General features: G+C 34.5%; 1 protein-coding gene across 2 annotated transcripts in view; it reads left to right on the top strand.

The window, feature by feature from the left end:
• CCDC122 (coiled-coil domain containing 122) overlaps window positions 1-20,069 on the top strand; it is a 45,849-nt gene extending 25,780 nt beyond the window's left edge. The window contains exons 6-7 of one of the 2 annotated variants that reach the window (XR_008421028.1): window positions 17,983-18,027; window positions 19,896-20,069. The gene's annotated coding sequence lies outside the window, so the exon portion shown is untranslated. The remainder of the gene's footprint in view (window positions 1-17,982; window positions 18,028-19,895) is intronic. The other variant, XR_008421029.1, reaches the window with a different exon arrangement.
• Window positions 20,070-20,588: the final 519 nt, after the last annotated feature.

The following is a 20,588-nucleotide window of genomic DNA, read 5'->3' as shown; positions in this document are numbered from 1 at the left end:
TTCATTTACTCTTCATAATAATGAGAATAATGGCTTAAAGTATATATTATTGTCCTTGACTTACAGATGGGGAAACTGAGGCTTAGGGACTTGCTTAAGATCTTATCACACAGCTCATCAGGGGCAGAGTTGAAATTCATTGCCCTATTTTTTTTAGCTACATAAAATATCCTGCAAGAAATGATCCCAAAGCAAGCCTCAATTTTACAATTTTATTATTAAATAAATATTTTATTTGCATATTTAATCAATTTTTAAAATAAATTACAAGGCATAAGACAAATTTAACTTAAAGGAGAAATCTTATGGTTAAAAAAAGGGGGGAGTTCCACATATAGGTCACCACACCGTCCTAACAAGTGAAAAGTTAATAGGCTGAAAAATCAATAACTCTTCTTGGATCCCTAAGAGGTGAGGACACAAGGGAAACCACTGTCTCTGAAGATGGAGACACAGGTAGGCAAATACAACAAGGCACTGCTGGCCAGAGCAGAGACTCACAAACCGCCATAGGAAACAGTGTCAGGACAGGAAAACCTAACTGTAATTGATAAATTTCTGGAGTCCTGGCATACTCTAAGAGTTAAAAACCCCAGGGGAACCCAGGCAGAGGTAGGTCCCCACAATACTGTGAGATTTATCTCCAGATAAGAATTACAACTGACTTCTCCTCAGGAACCATACAGGCAAGAAGAGAGTGGTGTGAAATATTTAAAGTGTTGACAGAATAAAGTCCACCAACCTAGAATTCTGTACCCTATGAAATTATCCTTCAGAAGTGAAGGAGAAATAAAGACTCTCAGACAAATTGAGGGAATTTAATGCAGTAGACCTACCTCACAGGAAATGTTAAAGAAGTTCTTTAGAGAAATAAAAAATAATATAAGTCAGAAACTTGAATCTGTATAAAGTAAGGAAGAGTATCAAAGAAGGAATAAGTGAAGGTAAAAGGAAACATTTTATTTTTCTCATTCTTTTTTTCTTTTAATTTTAGTTAGGTAACATACAGTGCAATATTGGTTTCAGGAGTAGAATTCAGTGATTTGTCATTTGCATACATCATCCAGTGCTCATCACAAAAAGTGCCCTCCTTAACACCCATCACCCAAGTGGCCCATTCCCCACCCACCTAATTCCACCAACCCTCAGTTTGTTCTCTATCATTGAGAGTCTCTTGTGGTTTGTTTCCCTCTCTCCTTTCTCCCTGCTTCCCATATGTTCATCTATTTTGTTTCTTAAATTCCACATATGAGTGAAATCATATGGTATTTGTCTTTCTCTGTTTGACTTATCTTGCTTAGCATAATACCTTCTAGCTCCATCCATGTCATTGCAAATGGCAAGATTTCATTCTTTTTGATGGTTGAGTAATATTCCATTGTATATGTATACCACATCTTCTTTATCCATTTATCAGTCAATGGATATTTGTGCTCTCTCCACAGTTTGGCTATTGTTGATAATGCTGCTATAAACATTGGGGTGCATATACACCTTTTGTATCCTTTGGGTAAATACCTAATAGTGCAATTGTACCCTTCTCAGGGTCCTCACCAACCCCTGCTGTTTCCTGAGTTGTTAATTTTAGCCATTCTGACTGGTGTGAGGTGGTATCTCATTATGGTTTTGGTTTGTATTTCCTTGACAATGAGTGATGTTGAACATCTTTTCATGTTTCTGTTAACCATCTTGACGTCTGCTTTGGAAAAGTGTCTATTCATGTCATTTGATCATTTCTTCACTGGATTATTTGTTTTTTTGGGTATTGAGTTTGATAAGTTCTTTATAGATTTTGGATGCCAAGCCTTTATCAGATATGTTGTTTGCAAATAACTTCTCTCATTCTGTAGGTTACATTTTCATTTTGTTGATTGTTTCCTTCACTGTGCAGAAGGTTTTTTATCTGGATGAAGTCCCAGTAGTTGATGTTTGCTTTTGTTTCCCTTACCCCTGGTGTATTTTTCTTATTCTTTTTTAAAAAATTTTTTTAACGTTTGTTTATTTTTGGGACAGAGACAGAGCATGAGTAGGGGGAGGGTCAGAGAGAGAGGGAGACACAGAATCTGAAACAGGCTCCAGGCTTTGAGCTGTCAGCACAGAGCCCAACGCAGGGCTTGAACTCACGGACCACGAGATCATGACCTGAGCGGAAGTCGGACGCTTAATCAACTGAGCCACCCAGGTGCCCCATATTTTTCTTATTCTTAATTGATATAACAGATAACAATTTGCTCAAAATAATAATGTTAGCAACAATGTATTCAAATATACATGCTTATATATATACAAATATGTTATGAATGGTTCTATATGTGAAATGAGTGACGGCAATGATAGAAGGTATGGAAGGAAAGAATTAAGATTATTTTGTTATTAAAAGATATTCATACTACCAGTGAAATGGTATAGTGTTACTTGAAAGTGGACTTGGTTTGGTTGTAAATATATATTTCAAACTCAAGGGCAAGCACTAAGAAAAGTTAAAAAATAAGTGTAACTGATATTCTCCAAGAAGAGAAAATGGAATCATATAAAATGCTTGACTAAAACCACAAAAGGCAGGAAAAAAAGTGAGAGACAAAAATGGGAACAAAACACAAGGGCAAAAATCGAAAACATTAACAAATATGCTAGATATGAATCCAGCTATATCAGTTATCACTATGAATGTCAATGATGTAAATGCACCAATTAAAGACAAAGATTATCAGAGTGGATCAAAAAACATAAGTCATATGTTGTCTATATGAAGCCACTTTAAATATAAATACACATACAGATGAAAAGTAAATGGATAGAGAAAAATATACCATGCTGACATTAATCAAAAGAAAACAGGAGTAGCTATATACTTTCATAACGGAGCAGACTTCAATGTAAGGAAAGTTATTAGAGATTAAGAAGGACATTACATAGTAAGAAAGGGGTCAATTCTTTAAGAAGACATAATAATTCTTAATGTGGATGCATCTAACAACAGAGCATCAAACTATGTGGGGCAAAAACTGATAGAACTGCCAAGGAAAAATAGATAACTCCACTATCATAGTTGCAGACTTCAACATAACTCTATCAGAAATGGACAGATTCACCAAAAGAAATTCAGTAAGGACATCGTTGAATTCAATAACGCCAATCAACTGGATACAACTCACACCTATACACTACTTCATCCAACAACAGCAGAATACAGATTTTTCTCAAGCTTACATAGAACATTCACCAAAATAGACAATATTCTGGGCCATAAAACATACCTTAACAAATTTAAAAGAGTAGAAATCATAAAACATTTGCTCTCAGACTATAATGGAATTAAACTAGAAATCAATAACAAAAAATAACTGGAATAATCCCCAAATAGGTAGAGATTAAACTACATACTTCCAAATAAATAGATCAAAGAAGAAATCTCAAGAAATTATAAAATATTTTGAACTAAATGAAAATGAAAACACAATTTATCCAAATTTGTGGAACACAGTAAAAGCAGTGCTTAGATGGAAATTTATGGCATTGAATGCATATATTAGAAAAGAAAAAAAATCTAAAATTAATCATCTAAACTTCCACATTAGGAAGCTAGAAAAAAAACCAGTAAATTACATTCAAAGTAAGTAGATGAAAAGAAATAAGAATTAGAGCAGAAATCAATGAAATAAAATGCAGGATATCAGTAGAGAAAAATCAATGAAACCAAAATCTGGTTCTTTGAAGAAATCAGTAAAATTACTGAACCTCTAGCTACATTAACTAAGACAAAAAGGACAAGTCACAAATTTCTAATATCAGAAATGAAAGAGAAGATATCACTATAGATCTCATGGAAATTAAAAGGATAATAAAGGAACACTATGAATAGCTCTATGCCCATAAATTTGATACCCTAAATGAAATGGACTAATTCCTTGAATGATATAATCTGCCAAAACTGACACAAGAAAAAACAGATGATCTGAATAGGCTTATATTTATTTAAGGAATTGAATCAATGATTCGTCACATTCCAAAACAGAAAGCCCCAAACCCAGAGGGTTCAGTGGTAAATTCTGCCAAACATTTAAAAATTACACCCATTCTCTATAATCTCTTTCCGAGGATAGAAGCAAAGGGAATACTTCTTAACTCATTCTATGAGGCCAGCATTAACCTAATACCAAAACCAGACAAAAAAAATTACAAGAAAATAAAACTATAAACCAATATCTCTCGTGAACATAAATTTAAAAATCCTCAACAAAATGTGAGCAAATCAAATCCAAAAAAGTATAAAAGAAATTGTATGCCATGATCAAGTGGGAATTGTCATAGGTACACAATTATGGCTCAACATCCAAAAATCAATTAACATAATCCATCACATCAACAGACTTAAAAAAGTAAAATCATGTGATTATATCAATAGATACATAAAAATCATTTAACAAATCCAAATCCCATTTATAATAAAAACACTTGGTAAAGTAACAATACAGGAGAACTTTCTCAACTTGATAAAGACTAACCACAAAAAAATTCTACAGCCAACATCATACTTAATGGTAAGAAACTCAAAGCTTTCCCATTAAGATTAGAACAAGGCAAGGATACTTTCTCTCACCATTCCTTTTCAACATCACACCGTAAGTCCTTGCTGATGCAATAAGGTGAGAAAAAGAAATAATATGTATACAGATTAGGGAAGATATAAAACTGTTTATAGATGACATGATAATCTAGGTATAAAACTGAAAACAACTGAAAAAAAGAACAAGCTGCTGGAACCAATAATCAATTATAGCAAAGTTTCAGGGTAATATAAAAAAGTCAATGCTTTTATATAACGATAGTGAACAAGTAGAATATGAAATTTAAAACAATACCAATTACTTAGCACCCCTAAAAATGAAATACTTAGGTACAAATATAATAAAATATGTGCAAGATCTATATAAGAAAAACTAAAAAACTCAGATGAAGGTGCTCAAAGAAGAACTACATAAATGGAGAGATATTCCATGTTCACTGGTAGAAAGACTCATTATAGCCAACATGTAAGTTCTTCCCAAGGTGATCTACAGATTCAATTCAATCCCAATAAAAATCCCAGTAAGTTATTTTATGGATATTGACAAACTGATTGTAAAGTTTATAGAGGGAGGCAAAAGACTACAGACTAGCCAGCACAGTATTGAAGAGGAAAAACAAAGTTGGAGCACTAACCTTATTTGACATCAAGACATACTATCAAGTTGCAGTAATCAAGATGGTGTTGTACTGGTGAAATAATAGGTAAATGTAACAGACAGCCACATAAAGAGACCCACATAAATGTATCAACTGATCTTTGGCAAAGGAGCAAAGGTAATACAGTGGGGCAAAGATAGTCCCATTCAACAAATGGTGCTGAAACAATTGGATATCCACCTGCAAAACAATGAACCTACACACAGACCTTACACCCTTCACAAAAATTAACTCAAGGAGTGTCTGGGTGGCTCAATTGGTTAAGCAACTGACTCTTGATTTAGTCTCAGGTCATGCTCTCATGGTCTGTGAGGTCAAGCCCCGCATTGGGCTCTCTGCTGACAGCACAGAGCCTGCTTGGGATATATTCTCTCACTCTCTCTCTCTCTCTCTCTTTCCCTGCCCCTCCCCCACTCAATCTGCTCTCTCTCTCTCTTTCTCTCAAAATAAATAAATAAGCTTAAAAACAAACAAACAACAAAATTAAAGTGGATCATAGACCTAAACATAAAATGCTAAACTGTAAACTCCTAGAAGGTAACATAGGAGAAAATCTAGATGATGTTGGGTTTGGTGTTGCCATTTTAGATACAACACCAAAGGCAACCCATGAAATAAATAGTTGATAAGCTAAACTTCATTAAAATTAAAAGTTTCTATTGTGTAAAAGACACTGTCACAAGAGAATGATAAGACAAGCCACAGACTGGGAGAAAATACTGCAAAAGCTCCATTTGATAAAAGACTGTTATTTAAAATGAAGAACTCTTAAAATTCAATAACAAGAAAACAAACAACTAGATTTTGAAAGTGGACCAAAGACCTTAACAGAAACCTCACCAAAGAAGACAGATGGCAAATAGCATATGAAAAGGTGTTCCACTTTATATGTCACCAGGGAAGTGTGAATTAAACAATGAGATACACTACACACTTACTAGGATGGCCAACGTCAGGAACCCTGACAACACCAAAATGCTAATGAGGATGTGGAGCAACAAGAACTCTCATTCATTTCTGGTGGGAATGCAAAATATACAGCCATTTTGAAAGACAGTTTGGTGGTTTCTCATAAAACTAAACATATTCTTACCATACAATCCAGCAATTGTGCTGCTTGGTATTTATCCAAAGGAGTTAAAGACTGATGTCTACGCCAAAACACAGATGTTTATGGCAGCTTTATCCATAATTGTCAAAGTTTGGAAGCAACCAAAATGTCCTTCAGTAGGTGATTAGCTACATAAACTGTGGTATATCCAGACAATGGAACATTATTTAGTCCTAAAAAGAAATGAGTTATTAAGCTATGAAAAGACTTGGAGGAACCTGAATGAATATTACTAAGTGAAAGAAGCCAATCTGACAAGGCAGTAATACCGCATGATTCCAACCATATGACATTCTGAAAAGGTAAAACGATGGAGATAATAAAAAGATCAGTGGCTGCTAGGGTCGGGGGCAGGGGAGGGGAGGGATGCATAGGCAGAGAACAGAGGAATTTTAGGGCAGTAGAAATACTCTGTACGATATTATAATGATGGATATATATCATTATACTATTTATCCAAATCCGTACATAGTATAACACCAAGAGTGAACCCTAAGGTAAACAATGGACTTTAAGTGATTATGATGTGAAAGTACCATTCTGGTGAGTGAAGTTGATAATGAGGAAAGCTTTGCAAGGAGTATATGGGAAATCTTGTACTTTCCTCTCAATTTTGTAGTAAACCTAAAACTGCTCTTAAAAATAGTCTTTTTAAAAAGCACTCAAATGTAGTTAACACTACATCAAGGTCAGTATCAGTAAACATTTTGCTAAGTGAAGTGAAATCCTGCTTATAAATATTACTTTGGAACCTTTTAAAATTCATATAGGTGACTGCAATGAAAACTCTACGTTCCTGTATCACCTAACAGTGAATGTGGAATCCATTGCTCATATAAAAATCATTCAGGCCTATATTAATGATATGGAGATTTGAGACCATTTTTTTGGCAGGAGGAATCAGTAGATTGAGAAGAGCTTGTAGTTTTGCAACTATTTGATTTGTTAGTTGCTTATATTTTCAATATTACACATATTTTTCATTAAGCTAAGGATAACTAACGCTAATGAATCTAAAAATTATATGCCTTTCAAAAATAATCTATGTTGTATTTGTTTATTTGAATTTATAATGTATTTCTAAGGAAAGGGTTTTTTTTTTTCCTTTTCTGATAAATTTGGCAGTGTGAGTAATGGGTTTTCGATATCACATTATTTATCATATAATATTCTCCTGAATGTTGCTGAACTATGACCAAAACCAGGAAAAATAAATTGAAACAGATACTAATAGCAGGATAGCTTTATTCAATACATAGCTAAGAATGGGATGCTCCAAATTGCTTTTTCTTTTCTGTAATTTTCAATTTAAACGATGGCTTTGAGATCTAAAACTTTAGAAAAATAAAAATAGTATGTGATTTGGTAATGGCAGAGCTGTTTACATAATCTAGTGAAGAGAGACATGAAGTAATGAAATTTAAATCTCTTAATTAATGAGATGATGTATTCAAAAGGAAAATCAGAGTTCATGCAATAAATAGTTTTAAAAGGCTTATTACCCAAAAGTTCCCTGGCATAACAGTCATGTCCAAATTGGAATAAAACACATAAATAACAGATGTGTTCCAGTATTGCTCAGTCCACACAGCACAAGGTAATTTAGAGACAGTGATAATACACTAACAATCTAAGATATAGTTTCTGTCCAAAATGTTTAACTCAAGACATATGATCCCCCTCATCTACTATTACTTATTACTCCCCCTGACATTATTTGACATAGTATATAGACAAATGTAATCACTTTGCTTGTATTGAAGAAGCTTCATCAAGGTGTTCTCAAGACTATGTATGTCTCCTTGAGTCCACAGTGCTGCTTTCTTTGTGTACCTGGCATAAATAAATAAATAAATAAATAAATAAATAGCTAGCTAGCAAGCCTGCAATCTGCATGAGTTGTTTTGTCTTCAGTGACTAATGTTAACTAACTCATGCACAGTGATCCAACCAGATGTCAGCACATCCAATTGGCTGAAAATATCACAGTTTTCTCTTCATATGCCTGTTCCACAGAGACTGTATAGAGCCATCCTTAAGTGTCTGTCATTCTTTAGAGTGAGACCTCTTTGGAGACACTTCCATCCCTTAGATGTAACATTAACTTTGCTGGGCTGTTAGATAACGTTGATATTATTTTAATTTGTGGTTCATACAGATTTGTATTAAGCACTCACCTTGCAGAAAGGTCCAATCTTTTTCTAATCTTCCAGTAATTTGGGTTGTTCATCTTCTAAGCCTTTCAGTCTCAATCTGTCAATGTAATTTACCCCTGCACAGTTTTTTAATAACTAGTGTAACTCTCTCATTTTTCTTACATTCCTTTCCATTAAAAATGCCATGGCCTCATTCAGAGCTCACCTGTTTTCGGTCTCTGCAGAGCCATAGCTGTGTCATCTTCAGGCTCCAGTTCTCATTTTTGTTGTAACTCCAAAGTTTAATCCATGGCTTAAAGTTAGATCCTGAACATTGAAAACAATCTCTTCATTTATAACTGGCTTACGCAAGAGAATCTCTTTTTTCTACTTTGAGATGCTTCACAGAGATCAGCTTTCTCAGAAACACTGTGCAGTGGACATGGTCCGGACTCTGCCCAGATCCTCTCAGATCTTTCTTTTATCCTTTATGAGCATCCTTCTCCCAACTAAGACATGTTTTTGCCTCCAATAGCTCTCACCTAAGACTTCCTGTGGGAGGTTTGCTTCCCTCAAAAAAGACTTTGCCTGATATTGCCGCCTTGCTTGGCTTTCTCCTTACTAGTTTGGCTTCCCTTACCAATTTCACCTGGGAGGGCTTCAGTAATAAATCACTTGCTCAGAGTCTGCTTCTGGGAATCCCAAAGTAAGTCCCCTTGCAAAAATAATCACACACTGAAATCTATTTTCAAGAGATGACAATTATTCTACTCCTGCTGCTCATTCCAGATCAATCCCTCTCCCAGCAGTAGCAGCAGCAGCAGCAGAGAAAAAAAAAAAAAAAAAAAAAAAAAAAGGAAAAAAAAGGAAGAAACTTACACCTTTGAAATTTAATCACTGTCCCATTTAGCATAATTTTGATATAATTTATTTGCTTTAAATTTAAAAAGCCAAAAGGCACAAACTTTATTCCATATATTTAGTGTGAATATAAAATTACACTATTAGCCTTCAAATATAGTAAATAAATCACTATGTTGCATTTATCTTTTTTGATGTTAGTGTTCTTAGGAACTACTATGTTGCTGCATACGATAATTTATTAAATAAATCTTGATTCTGAGATCCCAATTTCAAAGTGTAGGATATTTTTCCAACTGTGTTAAAGTCACATGACTTTATACAGCTGTATTAGAAGACTCATGCAAGCAGACCAAAAGGGTAATATTTATGGAAAACATCTATGTTACTCTCATTCCAACCAGATGCCAAGACAGAGACAGGAATAAATCATGTGTGCACATCCACAGACCCTACTTCTTTATATAGTCATTCTGGTTCTCTCAAGCCATTCTTTCCCATCTTTTCCATTTTTTTTAAATTAGTAATTCTCCTTTTTAATAATTCATTATGCTACCTATAGCTCAAGAACACTGGAATAATAGTCTGTTGCAGACTAAGAGTAATTAACTCAGAAAACTACCAAGACATATGGATCTATAAGACAGAACATTGTAAATATGAAAGTCACAGCATCTGCCAGCATGGTTTTTTAAAATTTGTAACTTTGAGAGTATTTACTGCTAATAATATATTATATCTTTGTGATATTTTTACCATAGCAACATTCAAAATATAAAATTAATAATTCTCAAAAACAATTATTGCTGTTGTGAAAATTATTTTATCCTAAGCTAAAGTAAATATAATCCTTTTTGCTCTGAGCTTCAGAATGCTTTCAAAGTTAATGTTTCTGGTCCTCAAAACTTCTAGCTGATATATGAATAATTTAAAACTACTGCAAATGCAAGTGAGGCCCAGCAATAGGATCAAAACTTGAATACAGACTTTCATTTTTGTAACATCGTCTAAAAAAGAAGCTAACTAGTGCAGGTTATAGCTCAAAACACTGAACTAATTGCAAAGAAACAATTTTCAAGTTATACCTTCTCTGTGTTAGGTAACTGCCAAAAATAAACATGGCATGATTCTTTTCATCCAAGAGATCAATTTAGTTGGCAAGAGAGACATATATATAACAGATTCAAATACAATGTACAGCACCCTGCAATAGAAACAATTAACCCAACTTTGTGGAAACACAAAATGAGGAGCGCTTAATTCCAAATGGAGGCAGGGAGGCTTAAAAGAAGACATGATGTCTGAGGTGAACTGCAAAGCATTATAAGTTCTTGTGATTGTTTCCACTCATCAGACCCTGAAAGTTTTTTATTCCTGTTTGCATCTCCACAACCTAGCAGATACTTGGAGTGTATAAATAGTACTCTGATGTATGTTGAATGAGTTAGTGAATAAGATAATCAACCAATATTCTTATTGATATCTCCCAACATTCCTATCTTCCGTCTCTCTTAGCTCTAGTACTATTGTTAATGCTATTACTTGAGTTCTTTTCTATGAGTAAAAACTGAGCATGCAATGCTTCTCCTAAAAAGAAAGAAAAAAGAAAAATTTTACGTGGACACAAAATCCATTTCATCACTAAATAGTAAACACTTACAAATCTGTCCCAACCCGCTTGTTCACCCTCATTTTTTCCTGTTCAACCTAACAACCCTATACTCCAGTCAGAGCAAAATTTTGACTCTTCTGTAAGCATGTATTTTCACATATTATTCTCTTTGCCTTGAAGTTCTCGCCTACATTCAGGAATTAACTCTAACTCAGTCTTCAGCCTCAATTTCTCTGTAATGCCACGGCTTAGAAATACTAAGAAACCTATATTATGATTTCTGAATCAACACAAATATTTGCTTACAACTTAGAGAACTTATGTACAAATCCTTGTTTAAAACAGGTTAAGGAATGCCTGGTTGGCTCTGTCAGTTGAGCATTTGACTCTTGATTTTGGCTACGGTCATGATCGCAGGGTCACGGGACTGAGACCTGTGTGGGGCTCTGCATTGAGTGTGGAGCCTGCTTAAGATCCTCTCTCTCTCTCCAGAGCTCTGCCTCTCTCCCCTGCTGGTGCTCTCTGGCTCTCTAAAAAAAAATAAATAAATAAAATAATTTTAGTCTTCTAAATATTGGGCTTTATTATGAACACTCTGGCATGGAATTGTTTGGATAATACCAAATAACAGATAATTTCATTTATCATCTATAAAAGAACATGAGAATTAGTTGTTCCATGACTATTCCAAAATCTACTTTTGTAATTTTAAATCAAAATGTGAATATTTATGAACACAAACTTTTTTGAATCACTGGGTTCTACTCCTGAAGCCAAGACTACATTGTATGTTAACTAACTTGAATTTAAATAAAAAAAAAAGACAAACTGTTTTAAAAAATGCCTTTCTAGAAAATGAAATTATGTTTTTAGTGTAGCCCTAATGAAAGTAAACATGCTTAACAAGCCACAAGAAATATGCTTTTTGTCTTCTTCAATTATAAATACTTTGATTGAACCATGCTTTATAAGAGTTTTATATATTGAAAAATTAGATAAAATGTTCTATCCTTTAAAAAGAAAGCTGGTAATAAGCTTTATGAAAATACAACTCAACAAATGAGACTGTATGGGAATAGAAAGAAAATCTGTATTAAAAATGAAAACCAGAATATTTCTCTTAATATTGTACATTAATCATAAATTTAATGCATACTTAGGGTAATTTGGGGAAATTTCAGTTTGTTTCTATTGTTTCTCTATGGGTTATGCATAATTATGAAGTTTAACTATAATTTTAATGTAATTTTCCCAATGACACACTTTATATCTTTCCTAATTACATTTGTAGCAAAATCATTTTCAGGAAACCAGCTTTCTGTGTCTATTCTATTACTCTTTACACCACTGAAAATAGCCTCTCTGTTAATCACTTTCAAATATTCTTTACTTTTTCCCCTTAAATTACAATATTCCATTAGCTGATGGCACAGGGGTTTTGAGTACTTTTCAGAGTTTTGGCATCAGAGGTATCCTTAGCCATGCTTATTAGGCCTTAGAGAGTGCTAATTTTCTCATACAAAGGGAGTTTTGAGCTTTCATTAGGATGTTTCCCAGATGCTTTAATTTTCAGATACAGTTTAGTACAATTATGGCTGCTTTAACCAAGGTTATTTGAAAAATAATCTACGTAGAGAAATGGAAAAGCACCAAGTAGCTGATAAGCAACCATAGTAACGTGGTTTAATATCCCATGTACCAAAGAGAAAATGTGTATTCTGTGATATTAACTATTGTAATTGCTAATACATCATGATTTAGGCAAATAAGTTCGATATTTTCCTAAGTCCTTGAAATCGTAAGCATTCTTTGAATCTGAATTAAAATGTAGCACTATTTAAAATGACGGGCACTGGAGAGGAGGGAATAAAAAAGTGAAAGGCCAAATATACCTAATTAAATAATGGAAAAAAGAGCTTATTAATATGCATATTACCAAGAGTCTGAATTCATTGAGTTAAGACAAAATGTAGATTATAAAACATTATGAATGATATGTTCTAACTCCATTTTTTAAAAAGTGATAGTGAGTTTTGTCTCAAAAAGCTAGGAATATTTAGCCCATATCCAGCCCAAAGACTGTTTCTCTGGGCTAAATATTCCCAGTTCTTTTGTAACAACTTATATAAGTTCAAGTCCCTTCAACATCCTAGTGTCATCTCTGGTTATATTCTGCCTGGATATTGTCCTGTGAGAGGTACAGACCAGGATTTGATAATTAAGATATAGTCTCATCAGCTGCTTGTAGAAACATATTTCATCCTATATGAGGCTAGTTTTCTAATAATGCAAACTAAGTTTACAAGGGCAACTTAGGCTGTCATTGTTCCTAGGGTTTTTCAGTAGGTGGAGGTAGGAGATATCAGTATTTTGGACAAAAAAAAAAATTGAATTTATACTGTATTTTAAATTCAAAGATTACATGTAGTTTTTACTCAATTTTACCTTCAATTTCATAGGTGTATGTTTTTTTCCCTCTAATGCTGAAAATCTTAGTTGCTGAATCACATTATTATGAATATTTATTTTCAAAATATCATGATGTTATTTTTAATAATATAATTACAAGTTAATTTTTTCTGTAGAATCTAATTTATTTTTTATAGCTACATAGCTTTCCATTCTAATGGATGTCCATAGCTTATTCTTTTTTCTTAGTGTTTATTTATTTTTGAGAGAGATTGACAGAGAGAGACAGAGCGCGAGTGGGGGAGTGGGAGAGAGAGGGAGACACAGAATCCGAAGCAGCTGTCAGCATAAAGCCCGACGCAGGGCTTGAACTCATGGACAGTGAGATCATGACGTAAGCCACAGTCGGACTCTTAACCAACTGAGCCACTCAGGTGCCCCTCAATTCAATTTTTTTTTACCCTCCCCTGACCCCTATAGCTTATTCAACTCTTAATGAACATTTGAGTTTTTTTCTAATCTTTTGCTATAATAAATAGTACTGTAATGAATGCCTCCTGTGAAAATGTCATTTTCTATTTTAGCCAGTATGTCTTTGGAATAGATTTCTAGAAGTGGAATTGCTAAGTTGAATTTTGTATATACTTTATATATATTTAATAAATACATATATTTATATATACTTTACATATAAAAATATACATAAAGTGTATAATGTGCACACAAAATTTTGCTTGATGTTATAAAATTTTTCTCCATTGTGTTGAACCATTTTGTATCCCTATCAACAGCAATGTAGGAGACTGCTTGCTTCTCCAAAGTCTTGCCATCAGAGTACATTGTCAAGCATTTGGACTTTTGCCCACATGATAGGAGAGTGAACTTTTATATAAATTCATTTTAATTCACATTTCTCTAATAATTGAATTTGAGCATCTTTCATATGTTCAAAGGCCATAAACATTTCTTTTTCTGTGAATTCTTTTTAAAATGTTTACCCCTTTAAAAAATTAGAGTTGATGGCTCTTCTCAATTCTTTGAGACCTCTTGTATAAGCAATAATAATCCTTTGTTGTTGTTGTTGTTTACTGTGGTAAAATATATATAACATAAAATTTACCATTTTAACTATTTTTATGTGTACAGTTCAGTAGCTTTAAGTACATTCACATTGTTGTGCTGTTAACCAGCAACTTCACTCCCATCCATATCCAGGACTTACTCATCTTCAACTGAAACTGTACTGATTAAACAGTAGCTTTCCATTCTTCCTCCCTCCTGTTTCTGGAAACTACCTTTCTATTTTACATCTCCATGAATTTGACTTCCCTAGGTACCTCATGTAAGTGAAATTGTGTAACATTTGTCCTTTTGTGTCAGGCTTATTTCACTTAGCATAGTGTCATATTGTAGCATGCGTCAGGATTTCCTTCCTTTTTAAGCTGAATAATACTCCATTGTATGTATGTACCACATTTTGTTTATCCATTTACCCCTCCATAGACATTTGAGGTTTTCCTACTTTTTTGCTGTTATGAGTAATGCTGCTCTGAACGTTCGTGTTTGAGTCCCTGCTTTTAATTCTTTTTGAGTATTTACCTAGCAGTGGAACTGCTAGATGATATGGTAATTCTATGTTTATTTGAAAAACCACCCTGCCTTTTCCACAGAAGCTGCACCATTTTATATTCCCACCAGGAATGCACAAGGTTTTCAATTTCTCAACATCTTTTCAACTGCTTATCTTATTTTATAATAGCCACCCTTATGAATATAAAGTGGTATTTCACTTGGTTTTTATCTTCATTTCCCTAATTAGTGATATAGAGCATCTCTTCATGTGCTTATTGGCCATTTGTATATCTTCTTTGGAGAAATGTCTGTTCAAGTCCTTTGTCCATTTTTTTTATGAATTTTTTTTAGTGTTTATTCTTGAGAGAGAGTGAGCAGGGGAGGGGCAGAGAGAGAGGGGGACAGAGGATCTGAAGCAGGCTTTGCGCTGAGAGCAGTGAGCCCAATGTGGGGCTCAAACTCATAAACTGTGAGATCATGACCTGAGCCAAAATTGGACACTCAACTGACTGAGCCACAATGGCGCCCCTGTCCATTTTTTTAATTGAGTTATTTTTGTTGGTGGTGGTAAATTGTAGGAGTTCTTTATATATTCTAGATTATTAATCCCATATCAGTGATATAATTCAAAAATATTTTCTCCCACTTCATGGGTTAACTTTTCACTCTGTCCTTTGATGTGCAGAAATATTCAATTTTGATGAAATCCAATTTATCTATTTTTTCATTTTGCTTGTGCTTTTGGTATCATGTCCATGAAATCCTTGCCAAATCCAGCGTCATGAAGCTTTTCCTCTATGTGTTTTCCTAAGGGTTTTATTGTTTTGGTTCTTAGATTTAGGTCCTTGATCCATTTTGAGTTAATTTTTATATTTGATGTAAGGTAATAGTCCAACTTCATTCTTTTGCATGGGAAAATCCACTTTCCAGCCCTATTTGTTGAAAAGACCCTCCTCTCCCCATTGAATGGTCTTCACACACTTGTCAAAAATCATTGTCCATATATGTGAAGGTTTGTTTCTGGGCTCTGTATTCTACTTCATTAGTCTGTGTGTCTGTCTTGATGCCAGAATAAAGTTTTGTTTGTCATGCAAGTGGCAGATATTTATTTCAGTTTGTCATTTGTCTTTTTACTTTGTTTACAGTACTTATCTTTTCCACGCAAAAGTTGTTTAATTTTATGTAGTTAAATTTATCACTGTTTTTATTTATTTCCTTTGTATTTTGTCTCATAGGAAAATTTCCCTGCACTTTTTTATTTTAATTAATTTTATTATTTTTTAATTTCATATGTATTTGATGTATTTATGTATTTATGTATTTATTTTTAATATCATTTAGTGTCAAGCTAGCTAACGTACAGTGTATACAGTGTGCTCTTGGTTTCAGGGGTAGATTCCTGTGATTCATCGCTTACATACAACACCCACTGCTCATCCCAACATGTATCCCCCTCAATGGCCATCACCCATTGTCCCTTCTCCCCCTCCACCCCCTGCCATCAACCCTCAGTTTACTCTCTGCATTCAAGAGTCTCTTATGGGTTTGTTTCCTTCTCTGTTTGAAACTGTTTTTTTCCCCTTCCCTTCCCCCATGGTCTTCTGTCAAGTTTCTCAAGTTCCATATATGAGTGAAAACATATGATATCTGTCTTTCTCTGACTTATTTCACTTAGCATAACACTCTCTAGTTCCATCCATGTTGCTGCAAATGACAAGATTTCGTTCTTTCTCATTGCCAAGTAGTAGTCCATTGTATATATAAACCACATCTTCTTTATCCATTCATCAGTTGATGGACATTTGGGCTCTTTCCATAATTTGGCTATTGTTGAAAGCTCTGCTATAAACATTAGGGTGCATGTGCCCCTATTAATCAGCGCTCCTGTATCCTTTGGATAAATTCCTGGTAGTGATATTGCTGGGTGGTAGGGTAGTTCTATTTTTAACTTTTTGAGGAAACTCCACACTGTTTTCCAGAGTGGCTGCACTGGTTTGCATTCCCACCAACAAAGCAAGAGGGTTCCCATTTCTTCACATCCTCGCCAGCATCTGTTGTTTCCTGAGTTGTTAATTTTACCCACTCTGACTGGTGTGAGGTGGTATCTCAATGTGGTTTTGATTTGTATTTCCCTGATGATGAGTGACGTTGAGCATCTTTTCATGTGTCTGCCTATACTTATAATGGAACATGCCCATGGTTTCATTTGTGCATGAATAACACTGTAAGGTTTTCAGAGAAAGAGTTGACCCCTTTTGGTAGAAACATGATAAAAGACTATACAAAGACTGCTGGTCAAGTTAGAATGTAATCTTCTGCTTAATAGTAATGGAGATAACCATAATGATGAGGAGGATGATAATGATAATAACTATCGAATGAATGACTTCATATTCTGTACAAGGCACTGTAGGAAGTCTTTGTATACAGTTAAGTATAGGGAAAAAAGAAAAACTCAATTGTTAAGAGCTTTAACTTTGAAGTTATATAAGCCTGAGTTCTAATACATGTTTTACTAGATTAGTTCCAAACTATCACTTACAGGTGGTGCAACTTTGGGCAAATATCTTACATTCATTAAGTCTCAATTTTAAATGTGTAGGGTGGGAATAATAATAGGATTTACTTCATGGACTTGTTGTAGAATTAAATTAGATAATGTATATAAAGTCTTTAGAGATTAAAATTAAGTATTTAATATATATTAACTACTGTTAATAAAATTAGTACTAATTATTTCATAAATTTCTCAGTTTATAAATAAGATTACCAAAGCAATGAGAAAGTAGATAAAGTCAAATAACTAATAAGGTCAGAATTGGGATTTGAACCTAACCTTTGACTGTTTTTACTCCAAAGTTCCTATCTCTCTATTACATCAATTGAAAGTCATTTTCACATGAATGTTGATTTTTAGAAAAGCCTACAATAGATGGACTTGGTTATGAAGAGAATTGTCTTCTGATTAGAAACAATGGCAATTACATAAGAAACTTAGTGTATAAAAGCATAATGCCTGAATCCATGATCTTTGCCTCTTTTTCCACAAACTTTAGAGCTGAGAAGTCAGAGAAGATAAGGACTGAAAAGGTGTCACCAGAGTGAGTAATTAAGATCCTATGGTTGATTTCTGAGGCAGAAATCATGGTATGTAGGGTTTAGGAGTGAGTGTATTTGGCAACAGAAGGGCTGGCATGGTGGCTAAGATTAGACAAGCTTTCTGGGGCATAGCAGGAGTTGGGAGAAGCCCCAGCAGGGAGGCAGAAGATGGATGGTGTGGAACATTTATTGCCCGTGACTCATATTTCCATAAAGGGAAGAGAATGTCCAATCTACTCTCCAGGAATGGAAAATTATGGGAGGAACATTTTTAGCTTATCTCTCATCCCAGTAGATGAGTAACATATTTTTAATTAATTTGGAAGAAGGCTTAGCCCCTTTTCCCTGTAAGCTAGCCTGCAAACCAGGTGCAGACAGGGTACATTCTAGGCTGCTATGATAGGACACAATCCCATGTAATAAAGCTATTCGCCCAAACAGCTACAGACACATTTCCCAATCAGCTTTATCAATAATGAAGTTAATGTTTTGATGTGTATTTGTCCAAACATGAAAGGAGAAAAAAAGAGTGTAACAGAGGTCAGCAACAGGCAGAAATTGAAGCTGATAGGTGGTTGGCTTTAGTAAGTTCTAGTAGTAGTGATATAGGCAGAATCTAGTTCCAGGTTGGAGCACTTGACATGGAGATTTGAAACTGGGAATCTAAAGAGTGAGAGTTGCTTCCTTATCACTAGATTTAACCTAGAATCTAAGCACAAGCTCACTCCCATAGGACTGGAATTTGTGGCCTTCGGTGTGAGGACTGGAGAGATTCCACGCATCAAAACAAAACAAAACAAAAATCAGATAAATGTAGATAACATGTTGATTGCATTTTTGAGAAACAAGATACTAAATGAAAAGCCAAACATAAAACAATAATTTATAAAGTAGCCAAAAGGGTTAGGAAGAGGATTTTCTAGGGTCTGGGAAATCTGACCATACTTGTAGAGCTCTTGAAAAGGGCAACACTGCACATACGAGATGGGAAGAGAGGAAGAGAGGAAGGGGGTAGCCTTGAGGAAAAAATCACATCCGAGAAAGAATGGGGGAAAAAAAAAAAAGAAAATAACTAAAGGAAAAGGAAACTTCTTTCTTTTTTATTGAAATTCTAGTTCATTAACATACAGTGTAATGTTAGTTTCAGGTGTATAATATAGTGAATCAACAATTCCATACAACAGCCGGTACTCATCACAAGTGCACTCTTTAATCCCCATCACCGATTTCTCCCATTTTCCCACCCACCTCCTTTTGGTAACCATCAGTTTGTTCTCTATAATTAAGAGTATTTTTCTTTGTTTGCCTCTCTCTCTTCTCATCCCTTTGCTTGTTTTGTTTCTTTAATTCCACATTAGTGAATGCCATTTGCAATGATGTAGATGGAGGTAGAGAGTACTTTGCTAAATGAAAAGAGTCAGATAAGGAAAATAAAATTTTATTTTTTAAAGTTTACTTTTTTATTTTAAGAGAGAGAGAAGCAGAGAGAGAGAGGGAGAGAGAGAATCCCAAGCAGGCTCCATGCTGTCAGTGCAGAGCTCCACATGGGGCTCCATCTCACAAACCGTGAGATCATGACCTGAGCCAAATCAAGAGTCAGACACTTAACGGACTGAGCCATCCAGGTGCCCCAGGAAAATTAAATTTTAAAGAGAGGAGGGAAATGGAAGGAGTTCTTGTTTAGATGGAGGAAGGATAAGAGCTGAGGGTGATGGTGTGGAGTTAGCACATTTGAGCGATGAAATGGTGTATAAAGCTATGAAAGAGGGATTGGCATTAATGGTCTAAGTGATACAGATTAGAGTAAATCCATAGTGAACCTACTAAATTCAGTTATGCCATTTTTATTTTGGTATGTTCTGTTGTCCAGGATAAGGAAGCACAGCAAAAGATGGGATGGAAATTGGATTAAATAAATTCAGTACATCAAACACATTTTAACATTTCTTTCTTAATAATTATGGATTTTAAATAGCTATTCTCTTAATATGGTAGTATAGCACTAAATATATAAGTTATAAAAGATAAGGCTGAACTCAAAACATACCTGGGAAGTAGTTTGTTTGGTTTGTTGGTTTATTTTATTTTATTATTTTCTTTTATTATTTTTTAATGTTTATTTATTTTGAGAGAGAGAAAGAGAGCAAGTAGGGGAGGAGCAGAGAGAGAGGGAGAGAGAGAGAGAATCCCAAGCAGGCTCCATGCTGTCAGCACAGAGCCCAATGTGTGGGACTTGATCCCATGAACTGTGAGATCATGATCTTAGCTGAAATCAAGAGTCAGATGCTTAACCAGCTGAGCCACCCAGGCGCCCCTGTTGGTATATTTTAAAACTAAATTCAGTATCTCAGATTACAAGTGGAGTGCTAATATTTATTGAACACCTGAGAAATATTAGACATTTGCTTGGGCACCACACAAATATGTAACTTGATTTAATTAAATATTTCAAGGTTCTGGATCATTTATTTAAAAGTTCTGGATCACTTATTCAACAATTGTGCATCTACTAACTGCATACCTCTGCAACATAATATAAAGGACAGTACATAGTTCTTTCTCT

Source organism: Panthera pardus, unplaced genomic scaffold, assembly GCF_024362965.1.
Source record: "Panthera pardus isolate Hobbes unplaced genomic scaffold, ASM2436296v1 HiC_scaffold_1, whole genome shotgun sequence".
In the NCBI taxonomy this organism is placed as follows: domain Eukaryota; kingdom Metazoa; phylum Chordata; class Mammalia; order Carnivora; family Felidae; genus Panthera; species Panthera pardus.
This window is presented reverse-complemented; position numbering and strand designations above follow the sequence as displayed.